Here is a 16,173-nt window from a genome sequence, read left to right on the forward strand (position 1 = left end):
ACTAAAAAACTTCTACACAGCAAAAGAAACCACCAACAAAATAGAAGACCAACTTACTAAATGGGAGAAAATATTTGCAAATCATATAACTGATAAGAAATTAATATCCAAAATATATATTAAAGAAAAACTCATACAACCTAAATAACAAAAAATAAAATTCAATTAAAAAGTGACAGAGGTGGGATGCCTGGGTGGCTCAGTCGGTTAGGCAACTGCCTTCAGCTCAGATCATGATCCCAAGGTCCTGGGATTGAGTCCTGCATCTGGCTCCCTGCTGAGCAGGGAGTCTGCTTCTCCCGCTCCCTCTGCTGCTCCCCCTGCTTGTGCTCTCTCTCTCTCTCTCTGACAAATAAATAAAATCTTAAAAAAAAAAAAGGTGGCAGAGGATCTGAACAGACATTTTTCCAAAGAAGACATACAAACGGTTGATAGTTGAATGAAAAGGTGTTCAACATCACTAATCATCAGGGAAATGTAAATCAAAACCTTCATGAGATATCACTTCACACCCATTGGAAAGGCCATTATGAAAAAGACAAGAGACAACAAGTGTTGGCAAGGATGTGGAGAAAAGGGAAACTTGTACACTGATGATGGGATTGTAAATTGGTTCAGCCACTCTGGAAAACAATATGGAACTTCCTCAAAAAGTTAAAAAGAGAATTACCATGTGATCAAGCAATTCCACTTCTGGGTATATATCCAAAGGAAATGAAAACAAGATATTGAAGAGATATTTGTACTGTCATGTTTGTTGCAGCATTATTCATAATAGCCAAGACATGGAAATAATCTAAGTGTCCACTGATGCATGAATGGATTAAGAAAATTTGATATATCTATGCATACAAACAAGGGAATATTAACCAGCTATGAGAAAGGAGGAAATCCTGCCATTTACTGCAACATGCATCGACCCTGAGGGCATCATGCTAAGTGAAATAACCCGACAGAGAATGACTAATCCTGTATATCACTTATGTCTAGAATCTTAAAAAAAAAAAAAAAATCAAACTCATTGAAATAGTAGAAAAGTGGTTGGTTCCCAGGGACTGGGAGGAGGGGGAGTGAATAGAAAGAGTTTGGTGAAAAGATACAAATTTTCAGCTATAAGATAAATAAAGTGCAAAGACTAATGTAAAACATGGTGGCTATAGTTGGTAACTGCATTATATAATTGAAATTTGCTGAGACTAGAACTTAAATGTTCTCAACTATAGCAACAAAGAAAGATAAATATGCCAGGCGTTAGACATGTTAATGAACTAGATAAGGGAATCTTTTTACAATGTCTATGTATATCAAATCACCACCATATACACTTTAATTATGTTACAACTTTATATATCAATTTTACCTAAATAAAACTGAAATTTAAAAAGCTAAACTTCCAGAAATATTTATAAATAATTATGTATTTTATTTTATTTATTATAATATATATTTTAAATAAACTATTCTATTGATACAATTAGATAAAAGACTGTCCTTGCTAAAATAAAGATAACCGTAAAATTTATATATTATTCATAATTTTATACTTATTTTGGTTTTAAAATTTTAAGCATTTAAAAATGAAAGATTTCTTTAGGGATTTTTTTTTTAACTACAGAAACAGTTTTCAGAGAAGCTGTGAGTAAAATGAGTGAGCACATAGAAATGGCTTTGTTACAGCTTGGGAAATATTTCCCTAAATGGTCAATAGGATGACCCAGATGTCCACCAGTTGTGATGATAAAAATCTTGCTGTTACATTACTTCTAGGAGGTGTGAAAATATATGAGTGCAGATAGAAATAGCAATTAAAAATATGTAAGACCATTAGCCTAACAGACAAAATTGGCAGAGAAAAATCATTTACTGCCACAAAAAAAAATAATTAAATGCTCCAGATTTTAGTGTCAGCCCTCATCTAAGCTATTCAATAGAAAGCACAAGTCTACAAAGCAAAGATGAAAGTGATAGCAAACAGTTGCATATATTGTCAATAACTCAAGGTTATGAACAAAAATAGGTATATCCTGTTTTAATTTCTTTATATTTTGTGCTTTTTTAAACTTCAGCAATTTACAGTTTTTGAGGCTAAAGATTCTGGATGTCTTTATATGAGAAAAATAAGTATCAGAAATTATTTGGAAATTCTTGACAAAGCTTAAGAATCAGAAAAGTTAAATTTAATATTTTTCTAATTATTAAGGGGACAAAAATATTCTTGTAGTTAGAATTTTTTAATTCTTGCAAATTTTTATGAATTTTTATGGTCTCAAAAATAAATAATTCTTACCAGTTACTCTGTTCCAACCAGGCAGTTTGAATGAGTTTGTACATAGAACAGAAACTCAAGAAGAGCAGAAATTTTATCTGCTGTGCTCATGGAAGGCCATTAGTAGGAACTTGCAATATATTTTTTTTAAATTAATAAATAGGGCATGTGAAAACTTGGCAACTAAAAGTCGAGATTTTTTTTTTTTATTTGAGAGAAAGAGAGAGCGTGAAGGGGGTGGAGGGGGTAGGCAGAAGGAATCAGGGACAAGCAGACTCTGCTGAGGGAGGAGCCTGGCACAGAGCTTGATCCCAGGACCCTGAGATTGTGACCTGAGCTGAAGTCAGTAGCTTAACCACTGAGCCACCCAGGTGCCCCAATGTAGTGAATTATTTTAAGGGCTTTCATATTTAAAACAGTCTAGGGAGTCATTATAGTTTAACATTGCAAGCTATTATTTATTTATTCAGGAAAATGGGGAAAAATTCGGTCAGAACTTAGGTCAATTTTTTTTATTAAATTCTGAGTTTGCCTATTCCTATAGTAACACTATGCGTTGATTGATTGAACTTCCCTTTTCATCCGTTTTCCCCCACGCCTTTATTATAAAGGCTGCAAAAGTTTATAAACTCAACTACTCAAACTCCAACTTCCCAAACTTTCTTGCTGTTAGGGGTACCCATCTTCTCACTGTTCCCACTGAAAAATGTAAGTAGATGTCGCTGATTCTGTCTTTTTTTCTAAATGTTTCCTCCTTTTTGCCTATAAATGATGTAAGGCGTAGGTCACATCACATGATGTCACAGCCTCCTTGTGACATAAGGCAATAGGATGTGTATGTAAAGACCTAAGAAAGATCCTGGATCCTGTTGTCATAAGTGAGAAACTGGACCAGCCCTGTATTGAAGATCTCCATTTTTTTTTTTTTTTTTCTGATGTGATCCCAGAAAATATCAGTGGGGAGTGAAGAAGTGAGACAGAGAAGGGAAAGAAATAAGTAAAGGAACATTATCCATAATCAAAGATATGGATAGAACTTTGGAATAGCCTCTTAAAGACCCAGTTAAAGTTCTGTCTAGCTGGCAGCTTCTGAAGGGTGCAATCTATGATGGGATGAGTAAATCCTGTGGTCAAGTTCTTGTTGTCAAAACTCCTGCACCATAAAGTGAAGGCAATGTTATGTGCAATCTCAAATCCTTGGACATTAGTGCTGGTTGAGGCATTGAAGGCAGAAAAGTAAACCCATATCGGAGATACTTTACAATAACAACAAGGATGAATTGCCCTTCCCCCAGTACAAAGAGAGTGTAATACAATCAACTTGCCAACAAGTGACTGATTGGTCTCTAATGAATTGTATCCAAATCTCTGATAGTTAAGTGCAGCTACATGGCCTCAGCAAGTACAAATTAGTGTCATTCGCAATTCCTATCATTAACTTATCTACAGAAGATAGCTCTACTTCTCAACAATAGTGATGTGCCCTTTATTATCACATTCTCTATCAATTTAGAGGAGTACCCTCTGAGCCCTACCAGAGAACACAGTCAACTTGTTGATTCTCTAGTATCACATACTAAAGCCATTCTAACATACCCACATTACTAAGACTTTAATCCCTCCTTTAATATTTGCCATGAAAGTTCTTCCAAGAAAATGCTAGGACCTTAATCTTGAATCTCAGGATTCACCATATCAATAAACTGTCTTTCCTGCCTTAGATTCCACTCCCCACCCTCTACCACAGTCTAGCACTTTTAGCATTCATTGTCAAGCATGCTCTCCCGATTTCTACTGCATATAATATACAGATTCTGTAACTCATTTAGTAAATAATCCCTTTCTTCATAAAGTATCTACCAGGAAACCAGGAAATCCTTATTCCAGTCTCAGTATCCATTCTTGCTCCAGCAGGGTCCTACCATCAGTGTAGGAGCCTTGCCAGGACTATAAATTCAGCTCACTTTGTACTTCTGTCAACAGTGCCCTCCCCACTGTTGGAAGAAAGGGTCTTTGTATCATACCAAACTAAACTATTAGTTGGCTGCTCAAACCTGTCTTTCTTATTTATTTATTTACTTACTTACTTACTTACTTATTTATTTTTATTATGTTCAGTTAGCCAGCATATAGTACATCATTAGTTTCAGATGTAGTGTTCAATGATTCATCAGTGTATAACACCCAATGCTCATCCCAAAACATGCTCTCCTTAATATGCATCACCCGGTTACCCTATCTCCCCACCTCCCTCCCTTCTGTAACCCCCAGTTTTTTCCCAGAATCAACAGTCTCTCATGGTTTGTCTCCCTCTTTATTTCTTCCCATTCAGTTTCCCCTCGGTTCCCCTATGATCCTCTGCACTATTTCTTATATTCCACATATGAGTGAAACCATATGATAATTGTCTTTCTCTGATTGACTAATTTCACTTAGCAAAATACCTCCAGTTCCATCCATTTCAATGCAAATGGTAGATTTTCATCCTTTCTAATGGCTGAGCAATATTCCATTGTATATATGTACCACACCTTCTTTATCCATTCATCTATTGAAGGGCATCTCAGCTCCTTCCACAGTTTGGCTGTTGTGGACATTGCTGCTATGAACATTGGGGTGCATGTGCCCCTTCTTTTTACTACATCTGTATTTTTGGGGTAAACACCTAATAGTGCAATCACTGGGTCATAGGGTAGCTCTATTTTTAATGTCTTGAGGAACCTCCATACTGTTTTTCAGAGTGGTTGTACCCGCTTGCATTCCCACCAACAGTATAAGAGGGTTCCCCTTTCTCCACAACCTTGCCAACACTTGTTTCCTGTTATGTTAATTTTGGCCATTCTAACTGGTATAGGGTGGTATCTCAGGCTTCTATTGCAGTTGTCATATGCCAACCAACACCATATCCTTATAAATTCCATTACCCCATATTTCCCAAGAGCTAAAGTTCTTGCCTGAACTAAGGCATCTCATTTCCCTGTAACCCATTCCAATTCACCACAGGTAAGACTCTTAACATAAGAGATATTTATAATCCTATGGCTTACCACCAGTTATAGGGGCCTTGTTGCCATATGGCTGGTAACTAATCCAGTTCCAGAATCATGTCTTAAGAGGCTTCTCTTATTACCTATTTGGCACCAAATGTCTATTTGGATTCCAGAGCAGCTACTGAGACAAGGGTAAGGAGCTTATTTGAGAGGTGATCCCAGGAAACACCACTAGAGGAGTGGGACAGTATGACAGGCAGGAGAAGGAAACCAGTAAAAGGTGGATTATTGGGCTAGTTATCAATTTGGGCAAGTGGGCTCAATCCTATTAGGGCTGTCGGGAGAGATGATATCATCACAATCAAGGGGTGGAAAAGCTGAGGTATTACACACTGTCTCCCTGTATCATTGCTGGAGCATTTACCTGACCTTTCAGCGGGCCTGTGTGTAAAGCATGCATGCCCCCACAGCTACACTGAAGCAGAGAGTCACGGGTATTTACAGTAAGCAGACTTCAGGGTGTAGATATGTATACAGAAGAGACATAGGAAGGATAGGGGCTATAGATCTTCCCACAGGGAACATCTTCCTTTTCTCAGAAAACTAGGGAGGGTATGATTGTGCCAGGTAGAGAAATCTACTTCTGGTGACATGCCAAAGCAAAAAAGGGAATTATATGTATACAATGTGATGAAAAGTGCCCAAGGACTACTTTCTCTAAATATATTTTATCAACTATCCCCTTGTTCTGGTGCCTGAAATCCCCCCATTTGTTTTTTTTTTTTTTTTTTTAAGATTTTATTTATTTATTTGAGAGAGAGAATGAGATAGAGCACGAGAGGGGAGAGGGTCAGAGGGAGAAGCAGACTCCCCGCTGAGCGGGGAGCCCGATGCGGGACTCGATCCCGGGACTCCAGGATCATGACCTGAGCTGAAGGCAGTCGCTTAACCAACTGAGCCACCCAGGCGCCCTCCCCCCATTTGTTTTTATCCCTTTAGCCTAAGCTCTTGATATCCTTTGTACAAGAGTAAGTTATACCTGGAAGGAATCATGCATTAAACCATTATAATAATAAAATATAATGCAATAAATAGGAAAATGATAGTGTCATTTAACTACCAAACTGAAGGTAGATTCTGGCACTGAGGCACAAAAAATCATAAATGTCTTTTAAAGCTAAACATCTGGAGATGTTGTTAAGTCCATAAATTTAAAAATATGTTGATTTTGTATATAGTTGCCAATCAGTTTGTTAAACTAACTGGCTACATGACTCATCCCAACATAATAGCCTGCACATAAGTAGTTTACAATGTGCTATTTCATTTAATGCTAAATAGTACATGATGGCCATTATTCTGTTCTCTAAGTGCCTTTTCCCTCATCCTACCTTCTAAATACCCATATCTGTACTCAAGTATAAGGTGTTATGAGTGAAAACTTATAATGTAATACTTTGGTATGATCAATTTGTGTCTTCCTTGGGAGTTCAAGGGTAAAAACACTCCTCTCTTCCAAGTGGTAGTTTTTTGTTATTGTTTTTTTTTCCAACTTTTCTCTATTTTACATCACTTTGCTTTGGGATTTCTCGCCTAAGTCCTTTCATGCAACTATTATAGTAAAATAGTCCTGAAATTACCTCTTTTTCTTAAAGGGTTGTCTTTCAGAAAGCAGCAAAGAACCACAGTGGGGAAAACAGAGAGCAGGTATGTGGTGTTCCTTACAGGACAGCTCTGCTCTAGGTCATAGGGAGAAATATCTTGATAGAGGACACTTGCCATTTTTGAGGATACCTATATAATTTGGGGCCCCAGGCAGAAACAGATGGCACATCCAAATGATAATAATTTGAAAAGGATTTAATTAAGGGGCAATTTACAAAAATCAAGGTAGTTCCTAAGGAAGCCACAAGGGATAATGCAGTATCTCATGCCATCAGCACCCATAGGTTTAAAGGATCAAAGACGGCAGTTGTAGAATCCCAGTGACTCAGAAAGCTAGAAAAAGCTGGAAAAGACTCCTACAGAAGCTAATGGTTCTGTCAAATGATATAGCCAGTCCACGAAGACCCTGCTAGAAGAAAGTCAAAGAAATAAATACCTTTATCTCTCTCTCTCTCTCTCTCCCTCTCTCTCTCTGTCTCCTCTCCCATTGGTCTCCTGCCTGGGCTTTCTGCTGGTTACCCCAGCTGAAGCCAAACAGTAAGGGGATGAGTTGATGGAGTCTGCACAAGTCAGCATTTTAAGGCATAGAGCAGGATGCAAAAGGATGGAGAGTAAATCTGAAAAAGCCCTGGAATATTTCCAGCCCATTGCCCTTATTTATATTTGGGGAAATCCACCAGTGTATTAACTTGGTAAAATTTAAGGACCACCTTCTAATAAAGAAGCTTTACAATTATACATTTGTTCTCTATGATTCCTGGAAGCTATGCTTCATCAGTCATGTGCTCATGCCATGGAAATAGAGCAAATTTAGGATTAATTCTGACTGTCTAGGGGAAGTAGTCAGGTGCTGCCAGTAGCAGCCTCCACAGTTGAGGGGCAGCAGAACAAGTGGCAGAATCCAGAATCCAGTGGTGGCAGCCTTGGCCCTATACTCACAGATATTTCCTTAGATGACCTTGCTTAGGCTTCTAGCCATTTAGGTTTTCTTAGTTTTTCTGAGCCTCTCTAGCTTTCCTATTATATTTGTTTAATTTTTTTTTTTTTTCTAAATGAGTTGTTTGGCAGTTCAAATTCACCAGAGACCATTTGTGGTTTCTGGAATAAAGAATTCTGATTAGTGGGGAAAAGAAAAAATGATACCATGAGTAGGTTGCAGAGGTGACATTGGAGGGACTACCATGATACACAGGGGTTCAGGGTTGTACCCCAGTGATCTAACCTTAAACAATCTTGGTAAATAAAGAAGGAATTTAGAATTATTCATCTTGCTTAATTAGGGCTGAAAACAAACAAACCAAAAGTCCATCTAGTATTCTAGGAGAAGAATCTCAACACCCAGCATGACATAGCACACCTATGATTCACATTTTACCTATAGTAATCTGGAGCTCAATGAAGGCTTTGAGAAACTGAGCTACTGCCATAAGAACAGTGCCAGGAAGGAGGCATTCAAGGACTGCAGGGTGAGCAGATGCTTCTAATGGCACTGGATAGTTTAAGAAAAACAATGAGTAACAGCCTAAATCCCCAAAATCTTGGCTCAAGTAAGAGACTGATACCTGGGAAATTTCTACAATTAAGCTAAAGACTATTTTATCTTTTGCAATGGCAGAGCTAAGACTGGGGGTGCCCATTTGAGATTACAGCTACTATGTCAATCTGAAATAACTTCATCAGTGTCTATCCCACATTTCCTAAACTCTTACCCACCTTCTTCCCAGCCCGTACTCTCTCTATGGTAGAAGTCAGACAATGAGGTACATTACTGAAAAACAGTAATGGGGAAAAGCTTTAGTGTGCAGGGTGAGAAGTGCAAGGGAGGGAGGTCTTAGGAAGTGGAAAATGATAGTAGTAGTGACCAGGGTGGGACCAAAAGACAGGTGGAAACTTCTACTGTCAAGGATGATGGGGAGCGCCACTTGTATGCATTCAGAAAACTTATATATGAGTAAGGCATTCCTAAAAGGGAATGAGAAAAGAAATTGGACAAGGGAAAGATAATTTTTTTCTTGCCATTAAGTCTTTTTCCAAATTTATTTAAATAATAGCATAGTATTTCTATAAGCTTCTTGTAATCTTTTAAAATAGCTACTATAGGGGCACCTGGGTGGCTCAGATGGTTAAGCATCTGCCTTTGGCTCAGGTCATGATCCCAGGGTCCTGGGATTGAGCCCCACATCGGGCTCCTGGCTCAGCAAGGAGTCTGCTTCTCCCTCTCCCTCTGCTTCTCTCCCTGATCATGCTCTCTCTCTCTCTCTCTCTCTCTCTCTCTCTGTATCTCTGTGTCTCAAATGAACAAAATCTTTAAAAAAAAAGCTACTATAGACATAAATATTTATTTATGGAGATTTTAGGCAAAAATTATTTCCATTTATTTACCAATTCTCCATAAAATCAAGCTATGTTTTGTTCTTTTTTTAAATTTTTTTATTAACATATAATGTATCATTTATTTCAGGGGTACAGGTCTGTAATTCATCAGTCTTACACAATTCACAGCGCTCACTATAGTACATACTCTCCCCAGTGTCCATCACCCAGCCACCCCATCCCTCCCACCCTGCTTCACTCCAGCAACCCTCAGTTTGTTTCCTGAGATTAAGGCTATGTTTTGTTCTTTAATATAACTCTATCCCAATGATATTCTTCTAAAATTTAGGCAGCCCAGTGATACTGTCCTTCATGGATCCCTCATTTTCTGATGCTTATCTTTACGGATCCCTCATTTTCTGATGCTTTTCTTTTTTTTTTTTTAACATTTTATTTATTTATTTGAGAGAGAGAGAGCACAGGGAGGGGCTGAGGGGCCAAGGGGGAGAGGGAGAGCAATAAGGAAAAGGAGAGAATCTCAAGCAGACTCTATGCTGATCACCCAGCCCCATGTGGGGCTCCATCCCAGGACCCTGAGATCATAACCTGAGCCAAAACCAAGAGTCAGTTGCTTAACTGACTGAGCCACCCACCCAGGTGCCCATCTGATGCTTTTCTTTAAATAAAATACTGGTTTTATAGTATTATAAAAACATTCATGGATTCTATCATAGCCAATTGTCAATAAATAATCATAAAATAGTTGAATCACTAAATTTATTGTGATAAGAAATTATGATATTTATAAAAAAAAGTATCTCTAAAATCAGCATAAGCACAATTTAAATGTAAAATACTTTCATATACAATCTTGATTCCTGTCAAAAAGACATGCGGCAGAGGAGTCAATTCTTAAATAAGAGAAATGTAACAGTTGAATAACCAATATTAATTTTTAAATGTATAATGGTTCTGAAATATCAGCAGTATTTAAGTCAATATAATTAAGATGTTCTAAAACTGAACTTTTTTCAACACAACCCAAGTTTCTGATCTCCCCACTTCATGCAGAAATCTTTATGGAGTCCACTTGAGATTTTCACTCTCTGCCTCTGGTTTGTTTAAAGCAGTTACCATCCTGTTTGACTTCCATCTCAAGGTGTTCACAAGGCTGTCTTAATTGCCTCTTTGGGGCCCTGAACTGCTTGCTCCCAGAAGCTCACTCAGCTCCCTAGGGACCTATAGCTAGGACAGGGCATGAACTATTTATTGCAGAAGAGTCTTTGGTGGCAAGCAGCTGTCAGATCTGGGATGATCATTTCCAGCAGAGAAGAACCCCCCCCCCCCGGGTCTGTTGCTCCCTATGAGAGCACAGTCCCCTCTGCTTCCCACACGTTCAGCTGATGGATTTGCACCACTTACCTTATGGAGACTTCGATGAAATTCTCTGTCTATATTGTATTTTATTACTGGCAAGCACATGACCCTTACTCTCATCCTCCCTGGGTCTACAGGAATTTCTGGATCACTTCCATTCTCCTCTAGTGGAGTGGGAAATCCAGGGGATGATCTGAAACCCTTCCTGTGTCCAGACCTCCTCATCATGTGGCCATATTTCTTGCTCCCCCATCCAAGTTTCATTGTGGTAGGACATATTTGTGGGTTAATACTCTCAAATTCAGTTATAAGATAGAACCCCAGTTTCTTCTAGTTCTAAACGCTGAAACTTCATGAGGAACTCTGGCATATCTACACCTTCCTTTTGAGGAATCACTGGGTGGGGGCAGGATACATATCTCTTGTACTTTCCTCTCCTTCCTCAGAACTCAACACCAAGATTTTTCAACAGCCCCCCTATTAACATTTTGGGCTGCCTAAACCTTCGTTCTATGTGTGGGTGTCCCTAAGCATTATAGGATGCTTAGCAGCATTCTTGACTTTTGCCCACTAGATAATAGTACTTCCCCAGTTGTGACCAAGTGTCTCCAGACATTGCCAAATATCACCCTGAGGGAGGCAAAGCCACCACCACCCTCCACTGAGAACCACTGCTCAACACTGACTATATCCCCTGGTATAAAGGTATTTTGCATATACATAGTATGAGTTGAAGAAGGAAGATAGAAACCTGCTCTATTAAAATCTCTACAATCTGTACTCTCTCATCACTCAATGGTATCATTTGTAACCTAGTGCTTAAAAAGATCTGGGGATTCTCTTTTCTCTGAAGTAGACTCTATCTACATAAATATACCTCCATTTAACCTCACACATTGTAGTTATTTATTTCCTGTTGAGGATTATAATGGCTTTGTTTAATATGTATGTTGTTGCCTTCCTAAAGTATAATCCTTATATTCCTGAGTCTAAAATTACAGCATTAAAATATTAGGTACATCTTACATCCTTTGAACATTTCTTCAAGGAACTCACATCTGACTGCCCTTCTAGCCATCCCTCTTTCTTAATTCACACACCTTTAAAAAGGAGTCTACATTACTGCTTTAACCTCCTTACTTCCTTCCACTCCTTAATCCGTTGCAATATCACTCTTTTCATATCACCCCACTAAAACTGCTGCTATTAAGATCACCACCTACAATATCCAACATATTCTCTCCTGGCCTCATTTTATTTTTTTGTTTCTTCACCTCTCCATATTTTATATTATGATCAGTTTGGCTTTCCATGAGTCGCCTAATATCAGGCAATTCTAGGACAACCCCTATGTCAATTCCCTCTCATTTTCTTGTCACTGCTGATGTTTCCCACTCTTGTTTTATTTGTTTTCCCCTCAGAGACTTTCTTGTCTTGTTTGGCACATTCTGCCTGAGGCCGACAACCCTTGGTGCTTCTGTGATGGATATCTTCTACTGCTTCTTCCAGATTAACTCCTAGCCTTCTCACTTTGCTCTGTGCCCTAGGAAGAAGACCTTTAAGTCCTGTATCAATAAGCTCCAATGCACTATGGTTTCCTTTGACCAGGTTTGGTCAATGGGGATCAACAGTAGAAGTGTAGAGAGAAGGAAGACATTCAGGTCAGCTTATTTATCCCCCTCCTATGATGACTCCTCTCAACCTGGCTATGTCCCTCAACAGATGGGCACTGTTTCTTTCATGGCCACCTGCATTCTTGTGTATCTTTACATCTAGCTTTAGGTGACTTTTACCTTCTCTCATCTGTTCAGGTTTAGAAAATGTAATAGTTTTATTGTTGTTAGTAACATTTTCCTTCAATAATCTTTTGGTTTCCTTTTATCCTGCCCATACTTTTATAATCCATCTCTTTGTAAATATACCCTCCTGGAATTATTCTAATTATTGTTGAGTGTGTCATAAGTTTCCTCTTGGGACCTTGAATGAGATACCCACCAGTATACTATTATGGCCCTGTCCTTTTCTCCAAGGTCACAGCATGTATATGTGATTTTCTACTGAATTTATATAACCTGTGTACTACATGGGAACTCCAAATTCAACATGCCCAAATTGAATCTATTATCCTTTTTCTCCCCAAAGCCACATTCCTAAAAGTTAATTTGAATCTCCCATTTTCACTATATGTATGTATTAATTTAATCATTAAATTGTACTGAAATGGCTTTCAGTCTGTCCTACTTCATCTTTACTACCTCTCTCTTAGGTTAGGGATTATTGAATTTACCATTTAAACTATGAAAATAAAATTTTAAATTTTCTCTCTGTCACCTAGATTACTACTAGTGAATTTTCTTTTACACTAGTAGTGTGAACTAGCCTATCTTGAATAGCTGACCCAGAAACTTTTCTAAGCTATTTTCTCTAAGCAAAAAAAAAAAAAAAAAAAAACTCCAAGTATCTTACAACTTACTACTCATATCCTGATATGGTTGCTCTGAATTTTCATACCCATCCACAAAGTCCTTCCCTCCTTAATTTCTGGAAATGCCAAATTCACATCCTCTGAACACATTACTTTGTTTCTCCACGCTCTTGTACATGTTGTTTTGTATTCATAGTGAAGAGCTCATCATATTTCATTTATTTATATATAAGCGCTGTCTCTGTGGAGGCTTACTGATCTCAAATAAACCTCACTACTCATTCCTCTGTACTATATATGTAGAAGGTAATAAATATGATAATATACTTTAATTACTTACACTTTTATATGTTGCTAAACTTGAACTCCTCAAGGGCAGAGACCATTTTTAAAAACCACCTCATGCTTCACAGAACTGAAAGTACCTTATCAAAAATTATTGATCCATCAGATTGTTTACTCTTCTCACAGAGAACATATTTTTTAAAAATAAAAATTTTACATTGTGTTTTTAAATAAATCATATTTTGTCAGGTTCTCTTACCTCAACTGCCTAAGAGTCTCACTATAAGAAGCAACAACCTCACCTCTTCCTCTCCACTCAGCAGCCACAAAGCAGCAAACATTCTTGACTGCATCTCCATTCATGTTGGCCAGGCTGGTGCCCAGACTGGCAATGCCTTCTGGGAGCTCTATCGCCTGGAACACGGCATCCAACCCAATGATCAAGTGCCAAGTGACAAGACCATTGAGGGAGGAGATGACTCCTTCAACACCTTCTTCAGTGAGATGGGTCCTGGCAAGCATGTGCCAGGGCAGTGTTTGTAGACCTGGAACCCATGGTCATTGATGGAGGTCACATTGGCACCTATTTTTTTCCTGAAAAAGCCTAACACAGGCAAGGAAGATGCTGCCATAACTGTGGCCAAGGGCACTACACCATTGGCAAGAGGATTTTTGACCTCATCTTGGACTGAATTTGGAAACTGTCTGACCAGTGCACAGGTGTTCAGGGTTCTTGGTTTTCCACAGCTTTGGAGGGAGAACTGGTTCCAGGTTCACCTCCTTGCTGATAGAATGACCCTCTGTGGATTATGGCAAGAAGTCCAAGCTGGATTCTCCATTTACTTAGCCCCTGAGGCTTCCACAGCTGTATTTGAGCCCTACAATTCCATCCTCACTGCCCATACCACCCTGGAGCACTCTGATTGTGCCTTCATTGTAGACAACGAGGCCATTTGTAGTAGAAACATCAATATTGAACCTTCAACCTACAGTAACCTTAACCAATTATTAGCCAGATTGTGTCTTCCATCACTGCTTCCCTCAGATTTAATGGATCCCTGAATGTTGATCTGAAAGGTTTCCAGACTAATCTGGTGCCCTATCCCCACATCCACTCCCCTCTGGCCACATATGCTCCTGTCATCTCTGCTGAGAAAGCCTACCATCTGTACCTTCTGTAACAGTGATCAGCAATGCATGCTTTGAGCCAGCCAACCAGATTGTGAAACATGCTCCTCGCCATGGTAAATACATGGCTTGCTGCCTGTTGTTCCATGGTGACATGGATCCCAAAGATGTCAATGCTGCCATTGCCACCATCAAGACCAAGTGTATAATCCAGTTTGTGGACTGGTGCCTCACTGGCATCAAAGTTGGCATTAATCACCAGCCTCCCACTGTGGTACCTGGTGGATAACTGGACAAAGTACAGTGAGCTGTGTGCATGTTGAGCAACACCACAAACAGCGCTGAGGCCTGGGCTCACCTGCACCACAAATATGACCTGATATATGCCAAGTGTGCTTTTGTTTACTGGTATGTAGATGAGGGCTTGGAGGAAGGAGAGTTTTCTGAGGCCCATGAGAATATGGCTGCCCTTAAGAAGGATTATGAGGAGGCTGGTGTGGATTCTGTTGAAGGAGGGTAAAGAAGAAAGAGAGGGTAAAACAGAAGGAGAGGAAGACAAAAGTCAAAAATGTCACAAAGGTGCTGCTTTTACTGGGAAGCTTATTCTGTCTTAAACATTGAAAATTTGTGATCTGATCAGTTCCTTTGTATGTAGCAGTGTATACTCTCAGATACAATTACTGACCTGTGCTTGAAAATAAATATTTTATTTCATACCCAAGCTGTCCATTTAGCTTATGGGTTTGAATAAAGTATTCTCTGTCTTAAATGAAAAATCAAAAGACAAAAAACAAAAAAACTAAAAATTAAAAAAAAATCAGTCAGTCGTATTTTGGGATACTGTCTTTAAGCAAATCTCCAGTCTAAGTAATTGTAATCAAAATAACAATTTTATTTTCCTATTGGAAAAGACAAATTTTGGGCCACACGTCAGAGGAAAAAAGTCTGTATTAAGCATGATGATTTCTTAAATTATTTTTGTCTCTCTTTTCTGACTGGTTTCCTACACCTTTACTATAAAATGTTACATGTAAATGTAATCCTAATTCACTTTCCTAGGGACATCCAGTTCCATAATTTAAGAATTAAAGTTCTATATATTCAAGTTCTTACTTAAAATTAGAACAAAAATTAGTGCTATTTAGATATATGCTTTGTTTGCTTTTAGTTACTAGGTTAAGCTTAATTTCCATTCATCTTTGGCTATCAAGAAATGAAAGCTTTTTGTGGTTTTCAGGTATGCCTGAATTTCATAAATCTTGCAAACTTTGTTATTTCTTTCCCAGAGATATGCTGCTAATCAAGATATTAAGTATAATTGATTCAAACTAGTATTTGGTTTTCATCATTAAAGTATAAACAAGATAATTGTGAGTAGAAAGACACATTACACAGATTAATGTAATTATTTGCAACTAAAATACAATACTTTTCTCTAATGTGGTGAATAGCATTAATTAGAATGTAATTCTGTGTGATATAGATATTTACAGCTTCTTTAAAATTATCCTTTATTGGGGTGCCTGGGTGGCTCAGTTGGTTAAGCAACTGCCTTCAGCTCAGGTCATGATCCTGGAGTCCCAGGATTGAATCCCGCATCGGGCTCTCTGCTCAGCAGGGAGTCTGCTTCTCCCTCTGACCTTCCCTCTCATGCTCTCTCTCTACCATATTCTCTGTCTCAATAAATAAAAATCTTTAATAAATAAAAAAAGGATTTAAAATTA

The 16,173-nt window shown here is 38.4% G+C and overlaps 1 pseudogene; it reads left to right on the forward strand.

Annotated features, from left to right (window-relative positions):
- LOC113915872 overlaps positions 1-14,969 on the forward strand; it is a 52,339-nt pseudogene extending 37,370 nt beyond the window's left edge.
- Positions 14,970-16,173: the final 1,204 nt, after the last annotated feature.

Source organism: Zalophus californianus, chromosome 1 (genome assembly GCF_009762305.2).
Source record: "Zalophus californianus isolate mZalCal1 chromosome 1, mZalCal1.pri.v2, whole genome shotgun sequence".
Classification (NCBI taxonomy): Eukaryota; Metazoa; Chordata; class Mammalia; order Carnivora; family Otariidae; genus Zalophus; species Zalophus californianus.